General features: G+C 45.7%; 2 protein-coding genes across 16 annotated transcripts in view; one reads left to right on the forward strand and one right to left on the reverse strand.

Moving 5' to 3' along the window:
• Plekhh1 (pleckstrin homology, MyTH4 and FERM domain containing H1) overlaps window positions 1-5,535 on the reverse strand; it is a 67,817-nt gene extending 62,282 nt beyond the window's left edge. Inside the window, exons 1-2 of the mRNA XM_076921865.1 lie at window positions 5,281-5,535; window positions 4,853-5,010 (exon numbers count right to left, since the gene is read on the reverse strand). The gene's annotated coding sequence lies outside the window, so the exon portion shown is untranslated. The remainder of the gene's footprint in view (window positions 1-4,852; window positions 5,011-5,280) is intronic.
• Window positions 5,536-9,362: 3,827 nt separating this feature from the next.
• Window positions 9,363-22,989, forward strand: part of Tmem229b (transmembrane protein 229B) — a 41,904-nt gene continuing 28,277 nt past the window's right edge. For 3 of the 15 annotated variants that reach the window (XM_076921876.1, XM_076921886.1, XM_076921887.1), the window contains exon 1: window positions 9,363-9,503. The gene's annotated coding sequence lies outside the window, so the exon portion shown is untranslated. Of the gene's footprint in view, window positions 9,504-9,637; window positions 9,843-11,110; window positions 11,743-12,675; window positions 13,027-22,989 lie in introns of those variants that run through there. The other 12 variants (XM_076921881.1, XM_076921884.1, XM_076921872.1 and 9 more) reach the window with 10 other exon arrangements.

Raw genomic sequence — 22,989 nt, forward strand, 5'->3', positions numbered from 1 at the left:
CTTGTACTTTCTTAATTTACTGCTAGCCTTCTGAGTCTGCACTAATTTTCAAGGTTGTTATTAATATCTCAATGCTTTGTGGATAATTCACATTAGCATAGATTTGTGAGTTACTTATTTTCAGACTCAGGATGTACAGTTATTACCCAGTATATTTTCTTTCTGTTAATAGGAAGGAAGAAAGGAAGGAAAGAAGGAAGAGGACATGACTTCTGAATATCCCAAAGTAGCCAAGGGTGAAGGCCAGCCTGTAGTCAGTTCCTGAGGCAGGGGGATGCTAGTCTGGGCTACATCGTGAGAGCAACCTTGGTATTCACCGGAAGCAGCTGAAAATTTATGTCCACACCCAAACTTGCACATCATTTATAACACCTTTGTTGTTACATGTTTATTTATTTATTTATTTATTATCCTCCAAAGGTTGGGAGAGGAACATACCCGCAAAGTAGAAAAATGAATAATTTTTGAGCTCTGTGGAAGTGTATGTCCCTATCCCCATGGTCACCTTGATCATGTCCCCAGATCTTAATGGTTTTTGCTTGTTTGCAGGTTTGTGTTGTTGTTCTTGTTTTGTCTTTTGAGACAGGGTTTCTCTGTGTAGCCCTAGCTGTCCTAGAATTCACTCTGTAGACCAGGCTAGCCTCGGACTCACAGAGATCCTCGTGTCTCTGTCTCTCCAGTGCTGGGATTGAAGGTGCAAGCCGCCACCACTCTGAGCCTAATGCTTTGTATCTGCCTGTGGGTTTTTCTCTTTTCATTACTCTGAGACTTTATGAACCTTCAAAAACTTTCTTACTGACTTTTTTGCGTTAGCTTCTCCTGTAGAAATCTACTCATACCAGAGCATAATGAGAGTGAAGCCCACGTGCCTGCCTTTGTGATGTCATCTATAAACTTTCCCTAATAAGAATGTTGAGCTTTGACTGACAGCTGTGTATCACCCAACTCTATACCAACTTCCTCAAGATAAACAAATATTGTTCAACAAGTACTTCAGAACCTCCTGCAGCTTTCTTGCGATTTAACTGTGTCTCCCCTCTCCTCTTATGACTGAGAACCACATGAAGAGCAGGGATGAGCTGACACTATATCCCTGATAGAAAGGCCCAAATCAATAGCACTCAGAACTCCTAGGAATACAGAATGGTACGACCACTTTAGAGGGCAGTTTGGAGGCTTCTGAGACCACACCTCTGCTCACTGTGTGATCCAGCACTTAAGATCCTTGGTATCCACCCAAAGCAGCTGAAAATTTATGCCCACACTCAGACCTACACAGCATTCATAGACCCTTGAATGTATGTGTTTATTTATTTTGAGGCAGGTCTCACTATGTCACCCTGGTTGGTCTGGAACTTTCTTTCTTTCTTTCTTTCTTTCTTTCTTTCTTTCTTTCTTTCTTTTCTTTTTTTTTTTTTTTAACTTTTTTTCTTTTTATTAGATATTTTCTTTACTTACATTTCAAATGTTATCCCCTTTCTAGGTCCCCCATTTCCCATACCATCCCCCTCCCCTCACTTCTATGAGAGTGTTCCCCCACCCACCCACACACCCACCCACCCACCCACTCCTGCCTTCTTTCCCTGGCATTTCCCTATGCTGGGCCATCAAGCCTTCACAGGACCAAGGGCCTCTCCTCCCATTGATGTCCGACAAGGCCATCCTCTGCTACATAAACAGCTAGAGCCATGGGTTCTTCCATGTGTACACTTTGGTTGGTGGTTTAGTCCCTTGGAGCTCTGGATAGTGTGGTTGGTTAATATTGTTGTTCTTCCTATGGGGTTGCAAACCCCTTCAGCTCCTTCAGTCCTTTCTCTAACTTCTCCATTGGGGACCCTGTGCTCAGTCCAATGGTTGGCTGTGAGGATCACCTCTGCATTTGTCAGGCTCTGGCAGAGGCTCTCAGGAGACAGCTATATCAGGCTCCTGTCAGCATTCACTTCTTGGCATCCACAATAGTGTCTGGGTTTAGTGACTGTATATGGGATGGATCCCCAGGTGGGGCAGTCTCTGAATGGCCTTTCCTTCAGTCTCTGCTCCACACTTTTTCTCTGTATTTCTTCCCGTGAGTATTTTGTTCCCCCTTCTAAGAAGGACTGAAGCATTTACACTTTGGTCTTTCTTCTTCTTGAGCTTCATGTGGTCTGTGAATTGTATCTTGGATATTATGAGCTTTTGGGTTAATATTCACTTATTAGTGAGTGCATACTATGTGTATTCTTTTGTGATTGGGTTACCTCACTCAGGATGATATTTTCTAGTTCCATCCATTTGCCTAAGAATTTCATTGTTTTTTTTTTTTATAGCTGTGTAGTACTCCATTGTGTAAATGTACCACATTTTCTGTATGGTCTGGGACTTTCTATGTAGACAAGGTTAGACTCAAACTCATAGAGATCCTCCTGCTTCTGTCTCCTAAGTACTAGAATCAAGGGTGTGTGCCATGGTGCTGGTCTCTCCTATGTTTGTATTTTTGTATTACATTTATTTGTTTGTTTATTTTAGTTATTTATTTAGGGGGGGCATGTATGTGGTGGTCAGAGGACAACTTGTGTGACTAAATTCTCTCCCTGCCTTGTGTGAATCCCACATATAACAAGAATGTTTACCTGCTAAGCCACCTCACTGGGACCCCTGCTCTTTCTTTTGAGTACTGGGACCTTTGTTAATACATTCAAATTGTTGTTAGTGTTGAAGATTAGTCTTGCTCATTCAAAGCAGATGCTATCTATACATCAGGCCTACAACTCCAACCCTAACAATCATGTTCTTAATTACTGAATGTTGGAAGCAACAAAGATGTTCTTTTAGTAGGTGTATATACAAACTGTGTGTACATTGACACTGGAATATTATTCAGTATTTAAAAACGCAGTATCAAAAATTGTACATAATGCCTAATATTTGCTTTAAAAATTATGGGGAGAGTTTGTAGATATATAAATAAGGTAAGATTTGCCACAAGTTGATCATTAATGAAGCTAGGTTGTGGAATATTTAAATGCACTATGCAAAGAATGCAATACCAAGCAGTGGAACAATATGGAGAAGACGTAAATGCAGATTACTGAGTGGAAGACACCTACCTGAACAGGCTGCATACAAAAGATACATTTCTTAAACGTGTATGTACTCTGTGTGCATGGCAGCAGCCGGGGTTGGGTGGGGCATATATTCCTGACACTGAAGATTTACAGAGATTGGAAGGCAGCTGGTGGGAGTGTTTTCTCCTTTTATGTGGTTCTCAACGGTCAAACTCCGGTCATTTGGTTTAGTGGCAAATGCCTTTGCATACTAAGCCATCTCTTCAACCTTCAGGTACTTTTTTTTTCCTTTTTATTGTTGGTCTTCTGTACTATTCATTATATTCTTTTTAAATTTAAGATATCCAGCTTGGCAGTGGTCTTACACACCTTTAATCACAGCACTCGGGAGGTGAGGTATTTGGATATCTGTGAGTTCCATGACAGCCAGGGATATTACACACAAAAACCCTGTCTTGAACTCCACCCCCAAATTTAAGATATCTATAAAATCCTTATGATGCCAAAGTCTGTCATTGCAACGCTAAAGAGGTAGAAATAGGAGGATACGAATTTCAAGGTCATCTTCAGGTACTTAGCAAGTTGCACGCCAAGCCTGGACTATGTGAAACCCTAGTCAAAGAATCCTAAATGATACAGATCCTTAGTCTCTTTAATCACCCTTTCTTTCCTATTTGAAGACAAGTTTGTTAGTTGAGAGTGGTGGCTCGTGCCTGTAACCTCAGCCTGTGGAAGGTTGAGGCCAGAGGATTGCTGTGAGTTTGGAACCAGACTGGGCAATGGAGTGGTACTCTGTCTCAGAAAGAAGCTGGGTTTTTTCCCCCCTGGGGAGCAGGTATCACACAGAATCCCATTTTCAAACGCCAGCCTGTTACTCTGACCAGCTCTCACCAAGAGCCATATACCTGCTCCCCCACCACCTAACTTGTTTCCCCAGGAAGCCCATTCAGATACATGTTCTTTCTGTTTCTGCCTCACTTCCCTCCTACTGCACATCCTCCGTAGACTGTGTGTTCCTTTCTTGGCCTCCAGGTTCTGTGCCCAGACCAAGCCAGTCTCCACAGAAATTACTCTCTTTAGCCACATCTCTCCTGACTCAAGGTCAGAGGGCAACTGCCAGGGAAATAGTGCTCTCTAACAAGCATAAAGTGATCTTTCTGATTCCCTTCGAAAGCCATCAAGAACATTCCTTATGCTGGAGACAAGAGTAAACCCTATGGGTAGTTTGCTTTATAGGAAAAGCAGACATCTCATGTTCTTCAGAAAGTATGCCTAAGAACTTAATATGTGCAAGACATTTTAGAGGCTACATAGATACTTAAAACATTTTCATTTTTGCATCATGATAGTAGAAAGGACGTGTAAAGATAACTCTTGACTGTGACAGGGACTTTCCATGATGATGTTATAGGTGCTATTAGGTACTTTGTGCCTGACACTGTGCAAGGCACCTTTAACATATCATCTTATGCACACAACATTCTAGGGTGAGTATTGTTGCTATGTCTACTTTGCAGATGAGGAAATAGTCTGAGAAAGATGAGCTGCCTTAAGACATCCAACTAGGACGTGGAGTCTGAGTTCACATCCAGGTCTGGTATGCTGCAAAAATTCTAATTAAGACATGTCCCCACCCATTTTTATGTGTGTAAGTGTGGTATGCATGTATGTATGCATGTTTTTGCATGTTTATGGGTGAACCTATTTGCTTATGCATGTGGAAGTCCCAGGTTAATTTCAGGAATCATTCTCTTCTACTTCATTTACTGAGGCAAAAGGTCTCTCAATCAAACTCAGAGCTCACTTACCTGGCTAGTCTTGAGTGCTGCTTGTTCTGAAAATCCTCTGTGTTAGACTTCTTGGGCTGAAGTTACAGGCAAGTCCCCATGCTCATCCAATGTTTATGTGAATTCCTAGAGATCCAAACTGTGGTCCTCAGGCTTGCATGGCAAGCACAGCCATATCCCTGAAATATAAATATAAATATAAATATAAATATATGATATAATAGATAATATAATACATATAATACATAATATACATATAATATGCTACAAGATTGTGTATGCAAAATGTCTGTGTGACCCACTGCACTACCTCACTGGCTTTTTAAGACAAGAAGAAAAAGGGACTGATGTTGTCTGTCTGAATGAATGCTGGGTCTTGGTTTCTCTCAGGGCCCCTCCACCTTTAGTGCATACTTGAGTCACTACAGCCATGATTTTATGGTGCTTACCTTCACCTGGGGCTACATGCCCAGTTCTTCCCCACAACCCAGCACACAGGACTCAGCATCCTTTGGGTGGAAAGCCTGGAGACCCACTCATTGCTACAGATGCTATTTTTAGGTTCCCTGCTGCAGCAGACTGCTCTGTCCTGTGTATGACTGGTTTTATTTCTCATCTCAGTGCCGGTGGAGAAGATCTTGGTTAGAATGCTGAAGGACCTGAGTTTGAGTTATATTCTGCTTTTACTAGCAGTGTAACCTGGGCAAAACTACACACCCTCTCTCAGATTTGATTTCCTTATTTATGTAATGAGAGATAGAAATAGCTGCCTTGCCCAAAGAGAGGTCAGCTGTGTAAACTGTTGCTAGGAGGAAGTGATCCCTTTTAAAGAAGGGAGGAAAATCTCGACCGACCGTGTTGTTAAGCCTGAGGGCAAGGTGAACGGAGATCAAACGGTGCTAAGCCCAAGTTTCAGTTGCTGACTCTCTTCTGTTGTCCTCTGCCACTGGCATCTTGTTCCAGACTGAGGATGAAAATATGAATATTACATGAAAACATTTTCTTTGACCTCAAAGTTTATTTTTTGCATCCATTTTTTATTGTAAAAAAAATGCATTTTTTGTGGGCCCCTAAAAATATTGTTGGCACTAGGTACTGTGCCTACTGGACCTAATAGCTTAAGTTTCCGGGAATTCAGAGCTGGCTGCCTGCAGCTCCTTCCTCTGCAGAGTGCTGCCTCCCAGAGCCCAGAAGAAAGCCAAGCTGCTGCCAGACACAGAGAGGACTAGAGGCTTTGTTCTATGGCAAGGGGTGTAGAGGATGCCCCCTTATCAGCTTGACCTTGCTGCTAGGTTTAACCAGGTCGCTTCTAGCCAAATGTGTCTGAGTTGGGAGCAGTCTTGTGTCTTTCTGTGTAGCCCACTGCTTGTAGCCCTCTCCCTGCTTTACTCCCGACAGAAAACAATTCCTGTTATTGAAAGTCTACTTATGTGCTCAGGACTTCACATGTATTATGTTACAGGATTATTATATCATATTCATAAGGTAGGTTGTAGGGCGTTGGGCTGTGAGAAGCAGATGGGTGTTTGGTGAGCATGAGTTTCGAACCCCAGAACCTTTATCGGATAGCAGGAGTTCAGCTCTGCTCCCAGGCCCTGGTTCTTTTCACTTAGCTTCAGTCCTCCAACAACCCCTCCCACAGAGAAGTTTATGACCCTCAGTCACCAGGAACAGTCCCTCAGGCTCTCCCACATGCAGATGAGGTATCTCCACGCTCTCAGGTTAAGCCAATAGGCATTATCTGCTGCCAGACCCTAACCTATTCCAAAACTGTATATAAGGGCTCTATTTAGGGGAAGTAAATCGAGTTCAAGAATCATCCTGGTATCTGAGAGTTTCTGTCACAAGAGCTGTAACACTTGAGGAGAGCTCTGCTCTCCTGGAACTTGCCTGGGACACCGAGCTGCCTCCTTGCCAGCTAGCTGGCTCCTTAGAGGCCCAGCCGGGGCCTGGACCGGCTCAGCGTGGAGAGACAGGTGCAGCACCTGGGAGAGACCGTCGTGGGACACCCTCAAGAACAAGGGACCCACAGTAGGTGATAGTATCTCTACTCCACAGAAGATAAGGAAGGCCAAAAGTTCTTACCAATTGCATCTTGATGCTGTATAGGTCCGCTAATGATTTGAGGAGCCCAAGATGATGCCTACCTGAACTCCAATGTTTCCCCCATGGTATTGGATGGATTCCAGACTCATACATATCAGTCAAGTGCTCTACTTCAGAGCCTCATCTCCAGCTCCACGCTCATCCCTTACTGAAGAACAGATAGTTTAGGCCAAGAACAGAGTAAGTATGGGGATGGACTTAAAGTCCCTGGGCCACACTGCCCACTCCAGTTTTGACATGTGTCATTGTTGATTTTTGGAATACCCTGGCCAGGGACAGAAGACTGACAGAGATCTGTGGTGTCTCATTAGGCAATCAAGGGAAGACACAGGGTCTATCCAGTTAGGTTCAGAAAGTAGAAGTGCAGCCTGGCTCCTTGTCTTGAGTGGGGCAAGATGGGTTGAATGAACCCTGTGATCCTTTTCTTAAACTTGTGTCACCTTGCTTTTCTGACCTCTACCCTCCTGGCACATTATAAAAATGAGGTGGACAGGCTGAGGGAGATAGTCCAGCAATCCAGAGCAGTTCCTGCTCTAGGTTCCCAGCACCCACAGGGCCACTTACAACAGCCTGTGACTCAGTACTGGGGGTTTCAATGTTCTTTTGTGGCCTCTGAGAGCACATGGCAAAAATGTGGCCCACATACAGGCAGGCAAAACCTCAAACACATGTTTTTGGGTTTTTTAAGGAAGTAACTGTTGTAGTTTCTTTTTTTTTTTTTTTTTTCAAGACAGGGTTTCTCTGTGTAGCCCTGGCTGTCCTGGAACTCACTCTGTAGACCAGGCTGGCCTCGAACTCAGAAATCCGCCTGCCTCTGCCTCCCAAGTGCTGGGATTAAAGGCGTGCGCCACCACTGCCTGGCAGTGTTGTAGTTTCTTTGATCGTTGTGATGGATATTCTTGGCTGCCAACTTGACAGCATCTGGAATTAACTAAAAACCCAAGCACCTGAGCACAGTTGTGAGGGACTTTTCTTGGTTGTATCTTTTGAGGTGATAAGACCCTCCCTAAATCTGGTCCACACCTTCTCGTGGCAGCCTATATAAAGGACATGACAGAAGGAAGGTTTTTGCTTTTTGCCTGCTTGCTTTCACTCTCACTGGCACATTCATCTATCCTGCTGCTAAGTCATTCCTTACTGCATTAGAGCCTACTTCTACTGGATCCTGGTGTACACTGAAGACCCGGTAAGACATCCAGCCTTGTGGACTGAAAAGCTATTGGATTTTTGGACCTTCTGTTAAGAGACAGCCATCTGTGGACTAGCTGGACCTAGCTGTAAGCGATACCAATAAATCCAACATATGTTTTTCTATCAGTTCTGACCCTCTAGAGAACTCTGACCAATACAGTCACCCCTCTCCTTAAATTTTCCTCCCTGTTTTTTTTTTTCCATGCTGCATCTGTGCAGGCTTTTAATTTAGTTCTCCCAGCACCCCATTTGTGTAGGGGTGGTGGATTGTGAACCCCACACATGCACACAAATGTATGAAGAAGCAACCACCAGACCTCTGAGATCAGGCCTAGGCACTCATAGGGTATATGAGGATTGTGGAAGACTGTTCTTTCTGATTTATCTTTTCAAAGGACATCATGCACTTCCATGTCAGACCTGTTGGGGCCTTCCAGTGATCCTAGTCCAGTGATCCGGTGGGCACAGGAGGATGGGAAATTCAAGATAAGACCAATCCTAAAAATAGAAAATAAGACCTTCCCATATGTTATTATAGGTCTTCAAGATTGTATGTCCCTCTTGGCTGAAGTACCCAGCACCAGGACTCATGGTTGATGTCTGAAAGGGAAATTTTCCTGTTTCCTGCAGGACCCACGACTAGTTGAAAGGCCTATCTGAACTTGGCGTCATGGAGCTGATTTCCCACGTTCTGAATTCTAAATTGCCAAGAGTTTTTGTTGCTGTTCTTCTGCTGCTTTTGCTGTAATGTCCATTGTTTTGGACCTCCTAAGAAGACCTTAGAAAGAACATATTCCGGGTCTTTATTGAGGCAAATTCTAGTTTTTCACAGGACTCAGTTTCTCCATCTTAGAAATAAATGAAAATGACGAAGAAGAAGAGGAAGAGAAAGAAGAAGAAGAGATAAATAAAAACAATAACAACAACAACAACAACAAAAAACAAATAAACGGACCTGGTTGGCCCACTTCAACGATTAACTTGTATGAAACACATTGAGAGCACAGAGAGGGTAGGCAACACCAAGTGAAATGTGGATCTCCGGTAGCCTGAACCTTCAAGCTACCCAGATACCCAGAGTGAATGCAGGCTGCTTGTTCGCTATGACTCCTACAATCAGGAGGTGACCCTTACTCCACACATGGATGGCAGGGAGGACCAAAGAATCTTTACAGCAGCCACCTGAGTAGCCGGGGCTGCGGTTGGAGTCCTGGCAGGGCTGACCGCCGGCTGAGGATGAGTGGCGGGAGTCGTCTGGGTTGGCGGGGGCAGCGGGCCCGGCGGACACGCGGGCGCTGAAGGAGTTAAACAGGGCCGGGGGCAGAGCGCCTGTCAGAAGCGAGCATGTGCAGTTTGCACCGCATCCGTACTATGGGTGAGTGCCGCCGCCGCCGCCTGGGGCTGGGTTCCGTGGGGCAGCAGCGGCTGCAGCTCCCCGGGTCCCGCGCCGCCCCAGCGGCCGCCGACACTCGATGCGGGAATAGTCGCGGGCGGGTGGCGTGGGGGAGGCTCGTCCGGTCACTCTGCGCGGGGGGAGCCCGAGCGCTGGCGTGGGGGCAGGGAGCAGGCGGCGCAGGAGAGCGCCCCGAGACCCGGCGCGGGAGTAGGAGCGGGAGCCAGCCGGTGAGACCGCGCTCCTGGCTGCACCTGCGTTGGGCAGACGGCCGCCGACCCTGCCTTGCCTTGCCTCACCCTCGTCCCCGGTCCCGCACCGGTAGGTGCCCGCGATGCCCGCAGAGAGGCCTTTCCGCCACGGAGAGAGGTGTCTGCGCGGGGCGGGCAGCGGCGAGCGCGGGGGCGCCGGTGATGGGGCGGTGATGGGGCAGACTCGGCGACCCCGTGTATGGACACTACCGGATCCTGCTTTCTCTTTGCTTTCGGTTTCGGAGTAGCTGCCGGGGCTGGAGAGCGAGCCGCAGATTAGATGCTGTGTCTGAGCTTGGATTCCCTGAGGGGGATGGGCGCACAGGGGGGCGTGTTGGCGAAAGGGGTGCACATTGGCAACTTTCCCCGCCTGAAACAAAGGGGTGCCGGGTTGAGCCGAGGGTGAAAGATTCGACTGAGGAGCTGAGACCTCTGAAGGTTGACACCTCCTCCTTAACACAGTGGAGTGCACCCCGAGGGCCTCTACAAAGGACAGAGGGGGGCGCCAGACTGGATGGAAGCTGGATAGCTAGGTCTTGGGAGTAGGAACCAGGGACCTTCCTGACTTTGCAGATTGGGGAAGGATCCCTGTCAAAATGATCTATTTGCCTTCTCCTCCGAGGGCATGAAGGAACTGGGTGATGGTGGGTTGCACACCTTGGCATTCTTTTTTCAGGTGGCTGCCTAGATCAGTGCCCAGTCCCTGGCTGCTAGTTCTCCATTCGCATTCACCATCTCTGTTTCCTTGTGGGAACTAGAGGACTGAGATGGGAAGCCATGTAGCCCTATTTCTGGCAAGGCCAGGGAGGTATTGGCATCTTTCCCAGGTGTCTTCTTTTCTCTCTTTCTATGACCAGTCAGAAACTGACCCGTTTCCCCTCTTTCCCTCACCATTTCTCCTTTCTTCCCTGGGGTTTCTTAGGAGGTAGATGTATGATCTCTTCCAGTGCAGGGTTTGTGGTGTCAGGTTGTTCCAACTCTGGTTAGATGCTCACTGGAGGACCCTTGGAAGCTGCATACCAATGCAACCTTGGGGTTCTGCTTACCCATTTTGAGTGTTCTCTGCACCCCAATAACATCATCACCCTGGGGTCCTCAGAAAGCCTAAGCCCCCCCCCTCTCTAATAGGAAGAGGGGTCAAAGAGAGAGCTGATGGACCTGCCTTAAGATAGTATAGGGTCTTTCTCTCTAGAAGACAAATGGGTCAGGTTTCAAGACCCCAGTTCCCAATCTGTATCTCCGGGAACCAGGTTCCTCCAGCTTGCAGATGGCATGCATGTGACCATTGGCTCTTGTCCTATGGCAGGCAGCACAGCCATCCAGGAGCTCCTGTCATTTAGCTGGTTGCAAGGCAGAGCCACACTTGACTTCTGTGTGTGATCTGACCAGAGATAGGTGGCACAGTAGGCTCTGTACTTCTGGGTGATCCTCTTGCATCTCTGTGAAGGAGCTGATGGCACATTTGGCTAGACCAAGGATGCATCTACAGGGACAACTAGGTTTAGAGACATGAGGGATGGGCTGAGGTGAACCTCCTTTACTCTTTCTGAGACCTTGGGTTCAGAGACAGAGACAGGCATTAGGGTGATGGAACGCTGGTCTTTGGAGAGAAATGATAAGTCCTTTTAGTCTTGCTTTTGGCTACTCCAAGATAGGACCAAGGGAGATTCCAGGACTTGTAAGGGAACACAGGAGAGAGGAAGTACCCTGAGTGTTCCATCTGTGGTCCCGGAACTAAAGTGGCTGAGGTTAGGTCAGGTGGCTAACTTGGGCAACACAGGTAGCACCACTTCTCTGGAGATCCTATGTCTAGCTAGCAGGGTTGATTATGGCTCAGTCTCAGTTGGGTTTATCCCAAGCTGTTGATTCACAAGCTGAGGATAGTGCCCAGTGGCCTGACCTCTCCAGCGGAAAGGGTACAAGAAGGCTTCTCTGTGGACTGACTGTTCTTCAGATACACAGTCTATGAGGTAAGAGTGTGGGCTCCCTCACCTCCCTCCTTGAAAGCGATGGGATGTGATCTCCTACATTTATAAATTGATTTAAGAGCCTGGAGTTCTTGAATGAAAGATACCAGAAGAGTTAGTGAGTCTTACAGTGTTTATTTCAGTTGACTCCGGTTTGCGTATTTGTTTCAAAGGGGTAAAGTGTCCCTTTACAGAGAAGGGCTAAATTACAGCTTTTTTGATAGGGAAAGGTTGGTGTTAGTTTTAAAAGTGTCATTTTTATCAGAAAAGTTGCTATAGTACACAGGGATGGGTGGTTTTTCTGTCTTCCTCTGCTCATGGGTCATCTCTGAGCTCTCCAAAGGAGATGACAAACCAGGGTGTTAGTGGCAGTCACTCTTGAAGCTCTGAAAAGGGTCTCTGATGATGGGGGTGGGGGTGGGCTCTGGCCTCACAGGGAGAATGAGAGCAGTAAAGTGAGGCAGCTCTGTTTAGCAGCAGCCATATCAGATCTGGCTGTCCTTGAGGGAGAAAAAGGATAGCTAACCCTCCCTTTGCTAGACTGCTCTCAAATTTGCAGCCTTTAACCCTCCTTCTCCCCACCCCTCTGCCCCCTAATTACAGACAAGGTGGTTTGGGTTTTAGTGGGTTTTGGTTTTGTTTTGTTTTTTAATTCAAGAACATTCCTTTTAAAGCGTGAATAATTTCTGCCCTGGTACCCTTTGGCTCCTTTTGTTCAAACCTAGCCAAGGAGGGAATCCAGAAGGGGATTAAGATCATCTGAAACTGGCTATATTTTCTGCTTCTTCCCTCTATGCCTTTTCAGAAGCCAGTTTGTTTTTGAAAAGTAGAGTGTAAGCGAGTCGGGGGGAGGGGGGCGGGGGAGAGGACAGGAGCAGCATTTTTTGGGTCCTGGTTCTCAAGTCACCCCCGGTACCCTGGGATGTCTGGTGTTAACATTCTTTTTCTTGGATTAGAGAAGGTTTAGAATCAATTGTCTTATGATTCTTGGCTTAACCTTCTCCAAGATGCTAGAGGAGGGTTTGGGTGCTGTAGGTTTGGTTCAAGTATGGTGACAAATGCCTGTTATCCTAGCCCTTAGGAGGTAAAGGCAGGGGATTTGAGGCCAGCCTGGTCTACATATAGAGTTCCAGACCAACCAGGGTTACACCTTAGCTGGGAAAAAATTACATTTGCCTCATATCAAGCTATGGGATGTTCCATGCTGCTGCCATTTATGGGAGTGTACATGGAAAGGGAAGTGCTTTCCTCCCGTGGCACGGATATTCACCATTCAACCGAGGCCGGGTAAGTGAGCTGCTGATCCTCAGGCTGACATGGAAAGCCTGCGTGCTCCCTTTTGCTCTCGTGCATTAGACTCCAGGAGTGGGTTCCTGCACGCCTCCAACCAGAGGTTCTGCTTAATGTTCATTTTGACATCAATTTCTCTACCTGTAAATTTAGTGGGGTTGAAATTGTAGGGTAATGCTGGCCCTCGGTTCCTCCAGAGAATGGTTCTCAGACGAAGTTTCCTGTGCCTTTCCAGTGCCGGCAGTTTTGTGATGGGGTTGGACATGGTCAAGTCCTTGGACGCAGCCATTGACTCTGCATCTCTGAACTTCTAGACCCCACCCTTTCTTTTTCTCTGATGGCTCCCTGGGACTTTGAGAGCTTCTGCTTTCTATCATGGCTGGTGTTGTAAAAAGAGCCAGCAACATGAATATTGTAGCAAACAGTCTACATGGGCAGGAACTGGGTCTTGAAACTGCTCTTTCCTCTGGAAACTTGGCAGTGTAAAAATCTCACTGGCCACGTAGTATTAGGAATTCTAACTGATAAGGGGACTTAGTAAGTCAGAATATCTCTCTCACACCGTTTCTCTCCTGAGGTGCCACATTCAGGATGTATTGGTTCATCCACTTCGGACTGCTTTAGCAGGTGGGCTCAAATGATAGATGGCTCCTAGCAGGTCTGTCCATTCGTTGTTTCAGTTTTTAAGAGGCACCTCTGCCACATGAGCTTCTGGAGTAGTCCATCTTCACAAGAGTTTTAGTAGGGCCTCGATAGCAACCACAAGTCTAGAGATGACAGCCGAGAGACGGAGGGCTACAGAGAGAGGGTTCTTCTCCGAACCCTCCATATATACCTGGGTCTATGTAGTGTTGCTCATTGTAGACGTGTTTAGGGCTGACCACTTAGGGTTGGATAGATCTTGGGGTTCATCCCTAAAGAAAACTGAGTCTCCCCCTCTCAGCAGCCAATGATTACCTGTGGGTGGGATCTTACGAAATTTCCTCCATCCATGTTGTATGCCAACTGGTGTTGCAGGGTGTGTGTGTGTGTGTGTGTGTGTGTGTGTGTGTGTGTGTGTGTATCAACCATATTATTGAGATTTCCTGGGTGCAGCTTCTGCTTCCCTGTTATATCTGGAAGATATTTTCTAGGGGCAGGCATCTTGGTACTCCAGCTCTTAAAATCTTTTTACACCCTGTTCGATGGCTTCCTCTGACACTCAGATCTAGGGGTTGTGTTGCAGATGTATCAATTGGGGACAGGGATCATCTCAGCCATTTATTCTCTACTTTTGACAGTTGTGGATCTCCATAATAGTCTTTATCTGTTGCAAAAAAGAAGTTCCTTTGATAAGGGGCGAGAGCTATACTTATCCGTGGGTATAGGGATAAGCATTTAGATTTCTATTAAAAATTATACTGGTTTAGGAAACTGGCAGAGGTAGGTTCTGCTCTAGGGCTTGTGACCCCCTCCAGCTATAAGTATTTGATTAGTTTGCAGTACCTGGCATGACTTCCTTCCTCTTAAGCAGGCTTTAAGCCCAGTTAGATAGCTGTTGGTTACCCCCAAGATAAAAGTGCAACTATTGCACCATTGGAGATATCTTGGTAGGCCAGTCGTCATTGTGGTTCTTAGCCTTTACAGCTGGCTAAGAAAGCTGACTGCTTTTCTCCCTTAGCAGCTTGCACAGGACCTTCCAGTACTCTGAGAGTTAGTTTCAGGGGAGATCATGCATCTGTATTTATTTAGCACATGTACAGCCCCCATTGCCTGTCTCATGGTGTCCTTAGCTCATCTCCCTCTTAGTTCCTAAGTTCCTAGTCTTTAGGATCCCTCTCCCTCTTTTTCCCAATAAAAACACACACACACACATGCACATGCACACACACACGCACACGCACACACATACACCTCCAAAGTCAGGACTAAGAACCTGGACATTGTCACACTTTTATCTACATTATTAAGCAAATATGGACAATAAATATTGCTATCATTTGGGCAACATAAGCAGCAGATCCAGAGGGTTTGTTTGTTTTTTTTTTCCTTACCCAAAGCAATAAGGTGACCTTCTTAAACTGACCTAATATAAGTGCGTATGTCTGCACAGTTCCTGACATGTGAAAGTACTTATTAAATCACCAGCTGTGATCGTTGGATGTCATTCGACACACCGACTTCTAGGTCACTGGACAATGACATCGTTTTAAAGAAACAACTCCAAAATCAGGAAATCTGAGAGTACTCCCCATCCCACTTGTTTGATTGACCTTGGGTGACCCATTTCAGTGCTCTGAGACTTAATTCCACATGTGAAATTTCAAGTTGCTTCAGTGGTCAGAGCGCTAACAGTTGACAGTCACCATGTATTGAATACTTACTCTCTTTGCCAGGCATTGGGCTAAGTACTCTTTATATGTTCTCCTGCACACCACTGAGAAAGCTACTACTGATTATTCCCATTTTACAGCTGGAAAGATTGAGCTTCTACAAGAGCGATCACACATCTCATCTGGCTAGGAAATGTCCAGACTGGGATTTGAGCTGAGGTCTGATTCTGCTGCAGATTGTGAATGTTGCATTGGTTAGGTGATAGAACAAACATTGGTGAGTGACTGACAGAGGAGGTGGTGTAAGCATATAGAGTTGATGTGGAGTAAACATGGCAACTAAAGGAAGATTGAAGGACACGTGCTTGAAAACTAGCATCCTCGTGAGTGTTCAGAAAGGAGGGTGAAATCTGTACCCTGCAGTGGGGAAGTAGACCAGGTGGCCTGGAAGTTATCTTAAAGGGAACAAGCTTTCTGCTTGGCATAGCAATGTATCTTATAAACCCCATTTCATTCGGATACTATCGTTTTCCCCTTGCTTGGTAGGCTCTTGGGTAGCATTTTCCTTTCTGTTACCCTCCTGTTCATCAGAGCAGCTCATCTTAGCAATTTCTTGACTATTGTCTTTGTCCTCCAAGCCCTTCCTTCCCTTGACCATCACTGTGCATCTGGGGGACTTGATTATGGCCCAAGTCCCAGATATACTTTGCAAAGCACAGGAAATGTTAGCCTAAGGTCTGGAATATAACTCAATGGTACAGAACTTGCCTAGAACACATGAGGACCAGGGGATCAATCCCCAGCATTGGAAAAAATAGATCCACCTTATATTCATCAGATTACTCTACATCCATTTGGCTACCTGTTCTGAGAAAGGATTTACTCCGTTTAGAGATAACAAGCTACTTCAATGGTAGCTATCCTCAGCCCTAGACAATTCGACTTTATATCTCTTACATAATTTGGGGATGTTTATGAAAAGGAATGAGAGTTATGGAGGAGGCCTGGGACAGGTTGGCTGACCATATTAGAGTTGCTGAGAAGCTCTTTGATAGAAACATATGGTAGGGACAAGGAGATGAGCTCTGGACTCTGTTCAGTGACTCTGTACATGGGATGTAAATTCCGGGGGGGGGGGGTTGGTACCCTTGTGTATAAAATAGAAATTGCCAGATAAGACTGTAGCCTTCTAGGAAGTGTGCTGGATGATCCAGTGGGCTTGGGATGATTCTGGCCTTTCTCAGGGAGGACTCAACTCCTATGGAACTGATGGAAGTCAGAGCTGAGGAAGCTGGGATGGAGTGGAAGGAAAATGAAGCCATCCTGGAAGATAAGGGGCAAAGCCAGAGCTAGAATAAGAACTTTCTAGTGATGGGGTAGCAGGACTGGTGTTCCTCCTGTCCCACGGAGGGAGCGGAGGGGTAGCATTTGTGGGCCTTTCCTTACCCACTCCCTGCAGCATGGTAAGTACCCTTTGCCTTCTCTGAAACCTCGCTTCATCCCTTCCCAGGCCCAGGGAAAGCTGCAGCACAGCTGTTCCTGTAGATGTTTCATATTCTGCATCTGGGTTGGGTGGACTCCTCCTCCTCCTCCTCCTCCTCCTCCTCTTCCTCCTCCTTCTCCTCCTCTTCTTCCCCCTCCTCCTCCTTCTCCCTTCTGCTTCCTAGGCTTTCAGGACTTCAAGACTTTGCCTGAAACCTCCTGGGTAACACAGTGCTTGGGAGGACTCATCTCTCCTGCTGCCCTACCTCTGCTTGAAGGAACAAGACCAAACCAAGAGCTCAGCCAGGGTTCTAAAGGTCATGGCCTCTTTGCTCATGGAATTGAAGCATCTGGGTCTCCTTTGAGTAGGGCCATTTATATAAGGATCTGCCCATTCTTTCTTCCTTATTCATCCTCTGGTTTTTTATTTTATTATGTTCACTGTTGAGGAGCAAGTGAGTTCCTCCCAGATCCACCAAACACTCATTTCTGTCCCTGCCTACCTTGTTTCTCCCTCTTTGCTCCCTGTTTCTCTATGCTAGTTATTCCCTTAAAAATAATTTATTTATTTTTATGTGTATTTGTGTTTTGCTTGCATGTATGTTTGTATGTGGGTGTCAGGTCTTGAGAGTTACAGACAGTTGTAAGCTTCCCTGTGAGTGCTGAAAATTAAGCCCAGGTTCTCTGGAAGAGCAGTCAGTGCTCTTAACCGCTGAGCCATCTCTCTAGCCCCCTCTACTAGTTATTTCTAATAGTGATCACTGTACCTCAGAGGGTATGAGGGGCTTATTTTTTTTTATTTAAAAAATATGAGTGTTTTACCTGAATATATGTCTATGCACCATGTGTATTCAGTGCTCATGAAGGCCAGAGGAAGGCATTAGGTCCCTTAGAACTAGGGTTACAGAAGGTTACAACCTGCCCGGGGGGGGGGGGGTCCTGGAATTCAAACCTGATCTTTTAGATCTTTACAAGAACAGCCACTGCTCTTAAGCACCCTCTAGCTCCATGAGAGGCCATTTTAACTACAAGGACAAGCATTTCATTTTAATAGCTATTCATGAACAGTTCTGTGTCCCAGGATGCCTTTATGTTCACTCAGTGACTTTACTTTTTTCCCTACCCATGGACAAACAGTCAGGCTTTCTATGTTTTCTGGTTGTTCATGGGCAGTAGAGGGTCCTGTACTCACTTTAAGTCACAAGCATGGCCTGAGTTCAGAATTTCATACATCCATGGCTTTGTCACGGAACTGCAAAGGACAGGTGTCCAGTGGCTGGCACTTCTGTTCCCTGGGCCTGATAGGCATTTAATGCTGATTCTTTCTCTTGTGGCCATGCTCAAGGGTTTCTTAGAGTTCACTCTTTTCCCAGATGCTGAGGTATTCACAGTGGAATTTATCACTGGTTACGGTAACTCATGCTCATGATGCCAGCAGTGGGAAGACTGAAGGAAGAGGTTTACCACAAGTTCAAGGCCAGTGAGGGCTACAGAGTGAGCTCCAGGATAGCCTAGGCTATAAAGTGCTACTCTTGTCTCAAAACAAACAAATCAATAAAAAAGAGAAAATTATCCGTCATCCCATATTACTGCTCCTGCCTTGCGGTCCCCAAAGCGAGTGATTTACCTCCAGTCTCTGTCCACTAAGTCCCTTTAGTTTGTCCACGTAGGTGCTTTGGACAAGTCCTACTCCCACCCACTCATGTTAGTTCTAAAAACTAACCAATCCCATATCCTTTGGAGCAGTGAATCTGAAGTACAGGCTTGCTCCCAGCTCAGCAGTCTCCCTCGTTCTTCCAGCAGTGATGGCCGCTCCGTGGTTCACCACCTTCTCATCCCTACCTGCTGTTTTCTCACCTGCAAGGAACAGACATCAAGTTTCCTGAGTGGTCCTGTGACAGCTCTTCTCACCACCCAGCCCTCAGAGAAAATTCTGGTGGTAGGGTGGGGACATAGCCCAGGAGCAGCACTCAGCCGATACATAGACGCTCCTCAGTGTCTGCCCATCTTGACCATTTGAGCCCTCAGTTTGAGGAAGGATCGTTGCACACTTTTTTTTTTAAAGTCCATCCTTGACTGGTATCACACTGGAGAACACGATACCTTTCGTATCTTGGTGGCATAGTTACTATTTCTGATTTTGTATACGTAGTTCATTAAAATCATAAGTATCAGGGCTGGAGAGATGGCTCAGTAGTTAAGAGAGCATACTTCTGGGTGATGGTGGCTCATGCTTTTAATCCCACTGCTCAAGGGAGTGGGACAGAGGCAGGTGGTCTACAGGGTAAGTTCTAGGATAGCCTAGAACTTTCTCTACACAGAGAAACCCTGTCTTTAAAAAAAACAAAAAACAAAAAACACAAAACAAAAAAAAAAAAAAAAAACAAGAACAGGAACAACAACAAAAGATCAGACAGATCCTCTGGAGGGCCTGACTTCTATTCCCAATTCCCCACAACTCCAGCTCCAGGAATCCAATGCCTCTGACCTCCTCTGACCTCCATGAATGCTACCAGTCATTTACACATGCTCACACAAGTCACATGTGCATACATATAATTAAAAAACAACTGTCAAGTTACGTGTAGTTGTACATACTCAGCACTCGGGAAACTGAAGACCGAGGAAAGGCTTGTGTGTTTGAGGCTGGGGAGGTGACTCCTTTGGTAAAATGCTTGCCATGCAAGCACGAGGATCTGAGTTTAGATCCCCAGATCCTGTGTAAAAGCTAGGCACCACAGCACACATCTGTAATCCCAGCACTAGAAAGACAGAGATGGTGGATCTCTGGAGCTTGCTGGCCAAGCAGCCTAGCTGAATCAAAGTGCCCATCAGTAAGAGATGGAGTGTGACTAAGGAAGACTTCATGTCAACCTATGGCCTCTATATAGATGCTTCTGCACACATACACAAGAATATGTACACACACACACAGAGTGAGATAGAGAGAGCCAGTTTAAACAGGTTAATGAGAACAATTAACATTTATCGAGCTCATACATAGTCATCTTCTATATCTAAAGGTTATTCACATATGGATTCAACCAATTGCTGATCAAAACAATTCAGAAAAATTACTGTATTTTACTGAACATGTATAGAGGTTTCTTGCTATTATTTTCTAATCAACACAACACAGCTACCATTTATATAGTATTTATTATGTATGACAAGCAGTCCATAGATGATTTAAAACATGGGGAGGATGTGCCTAGGCTATATGCATTTTGTATAGGAGATCTGTATTTTTGCAGACGTTGGTATCTGCTGGGGTTTCCTAGAAACCGCCGCCTTTCAACACTAAGCGGTGACTGAAGTGATAAGTGCTGGTTTCAGTTCAGTCAACACGCACTCTCAATCCCCACGAGGGAGTTGCTTGGGCTATCTGTATTTTACAAATGAATAAACTGAGACAAAGGGAGGGTATAGCAATTTGTCTAAGGTTGTAAGTTGGTTTGTATCAGTGTTGGGATTTGAATGGAGGAAGTCTGACTCCAGAGCATGTATCTTTATACCACAGTGCTCTTCCGCTTCCCGTGAGGGAGGGGCCATGAAGACGACACTCGTATGATTGACAGATGCTGCTTTTGGATGTACTTTTGCTCCCTTACTCTGGCATTGGAGGCTCAGCGTCTAACCCACCTACCTAGGTGACCTGCTTGTGCCCTCACTGCCTCCCATGGGCGAGCTGGCTTCAGGGCCTTCATCTGGCTGGCTGTCTACATTAGAACTCAGCCACAGGGTATATATATGGCCCAAATCATGTCTGCTGGTCTCTTTCAACTCCTCTTGTCATTTCATCACTAAGTTGCTATTACTGCACGCATTCATGCCAAGGGCAGTGAACATGAAGTTGGCATCAAAGCCACTAATTGCCTATTGCTGACTTACGCAAAGCCCTGGCTTCTCTAAACCTTTTTCTTTTTTTAATCATTATGATGGAGGCATGGATTAGGTCCCTTCAACTTAGAATAGTCTATGATTTTCTTCAGCTTAAAATGACTGTATGTATATTTGTGCCTGCCTGAGTGTGTGTATGTGCACTAGACGTGGGACTGGTGGAGGTCAGAGGGGTGTTGGGTCCTCTGGAACTACACGTACAGGAGTTGGAGCCACCACATCTCAGTTACCTTTTTGTTTCCTATTAGCTCTTTGGATCCTGAGCGTTCAGGACTCCATACAAGCTTGACATCCGGAAGATATGTATAGTATTAGTTGGGAAAAATATTTCATGCCATGTCTATTCTGGACTTGACCAACTTTTAGAAGTCACACTCTCTGGGTGGTTACCGGTGAAGGCTCTGAGGTAAGGTGGGTTCTTTCCTGTCCTTTCCACTTGGCCCCTACGTGTCCCTCAGCTATAAGAGACACACAAATCAACTATCAACCTCTCTTGACTTTGTCTATGTTGAGAAATGATGGCCAGGCCTGTGGAAGGTTAGGCCACTCCCCCTGACTATTAATTAATCAGCCCCTCTCAAGAGGCTGAGCTGTAAGTATTACTGGCTCTGCCATTTTAACCTGTCGGGAGTTCTCCACGCTGCTGTCTTCTCTGTCCCTACGTCCTGCCACGATTCCTCACGATATGGCGTCTTCCATAGTTGTCCCTAAGCACCCTCTCCTGTGCCGTGTACTCATCTTTATATCCATTAAGGAAGATATTCCACAGACTCAGCCTGGCACCTGTTTCTTTGGCCTCCTCTAAGCACAATCTCTGCCTCCAGACATTGAACCATTTATCATTTCCCTGCCCTTTCCTGATGACTTGTGATCTTTCTGTTGTTATATTGTGCTGGAAAAAAAATGCTGAGATATAGTATAACTTGGATTAGTAAGCAGATAACATTTCCCAAAGATGCTCAATTGAAGTTTGGCCGTATCGTTTATATAACGATCACTTGGGAGGTCGGGGCTGTGTCAGGAAAAGACCATTGTCTTTATTCTGGGGGACAGATCACTTGGAAGAATTGTACCCTAATTCTTCTCGTCCCCCTGCCATTGCAGTGTCCTTTGCTTTTAAAGACTCAACTTACAGTGATGTCCCATTTCAGTGAGCATATTGGGAGGGCCTCCTAATTACTCTGAATAAAACTCAGACACAGAGAAACCCTGTCTCAAAAACCAAAAACCAAAAACAAAAACCAAAACTAAAACAAAATAAAACAAAAAAACCTCAGACACAGGCACCTGCCTATAGAAACATACATTTCTGTCCATTTTTCAGTGCTGGAGATCAAATTCGGGGCTGAACATGCAAAACCAGTGGTCAACTATTGACTCACACCCCCCAACCCTTGTTTGTTATTGTTGGTGCTATTTCTTTGTGTTTATTTTCTCCCCACCCTCTCTCTCTGTCTGTGTACGTGTGTGTGTGTGTGTGTGTGTGTGTGTGTGTGTGTGTGTGTGTGTAGCACCGGAGCTTGGTCCCAGTACTTTACCACTGAGTTATATACTAAGCATGTTTGGTTGGTTGGTTGGTTGGTTTTTGTTTTGAGATAGTTTTTCTTTATGTAGCCCTGGCTGTCCTGGAACTCACTCTGTAGAGCAGGCTGGCCTTGAACTCAGAGATCTGCCCTCTGCTGGGTTTAAGGCCTGTATCACCACTGCCCAGGCCTTTTGTATTTTTATCTTAAAGCAGGACCTCACTAAGTTGCCCAAACTTGTCTTAAATTCCCTTTGTAGCCTGGGAAAGTTTCAGACTTGCACCTTTCCTGCCTCAGTCTCCTGAGTAGCTGGGATTACAGGCATGAGCACTACACTAGGCTTTTGGGGGTTTTATTTAGTCTTGTTTTTGAGATATAGTTTTGATTAGCTCAGGCTAAGCCTTGAACTTGTTCTGTCCCTGGGGGTGACCTTAAATTCTCTCAAATCTCCAGCCTTTGCCTCCCAAGAGCTGAGATTACAGGCAGATGCAACCATACATGCTTCCTCTATGTTAATTTTTTAAATGTCAGTATAAATGGCCAACTCTAATCTAAAAGAGAAATAAAGGTATAACTTAGTTATCATGCAGTATCATATATTTGGTGTGTAACTGGCTTGTCATAACCCCCTGGAAGTCAGAAACTGGGTCCTTTGCATAGTAGCTGCCAAAAATGAGATGACAGAAAAGAGATTCAGGTGTGTGTTGTGGGTGACTCACTGTACCAGGAAAGGCACTACTGAG

The sequence above is a fragment of the Arvicanthis niloticus genome, chromosome 23 (genome assembly GCF_011762505.2).
Source record: "Arvicanthis niloticus isolate mArvNil1 chromosome 23, mArvNil1.pat.X, whole genome shotgun sequence".
In the NCBI taxonomy this organism is placed as follows: Eukaryota; Metazoa; Chordata; class Mammalia; order Rodentia; family Muridae; genus Arvicanthis; species Arvicanthis niloticus.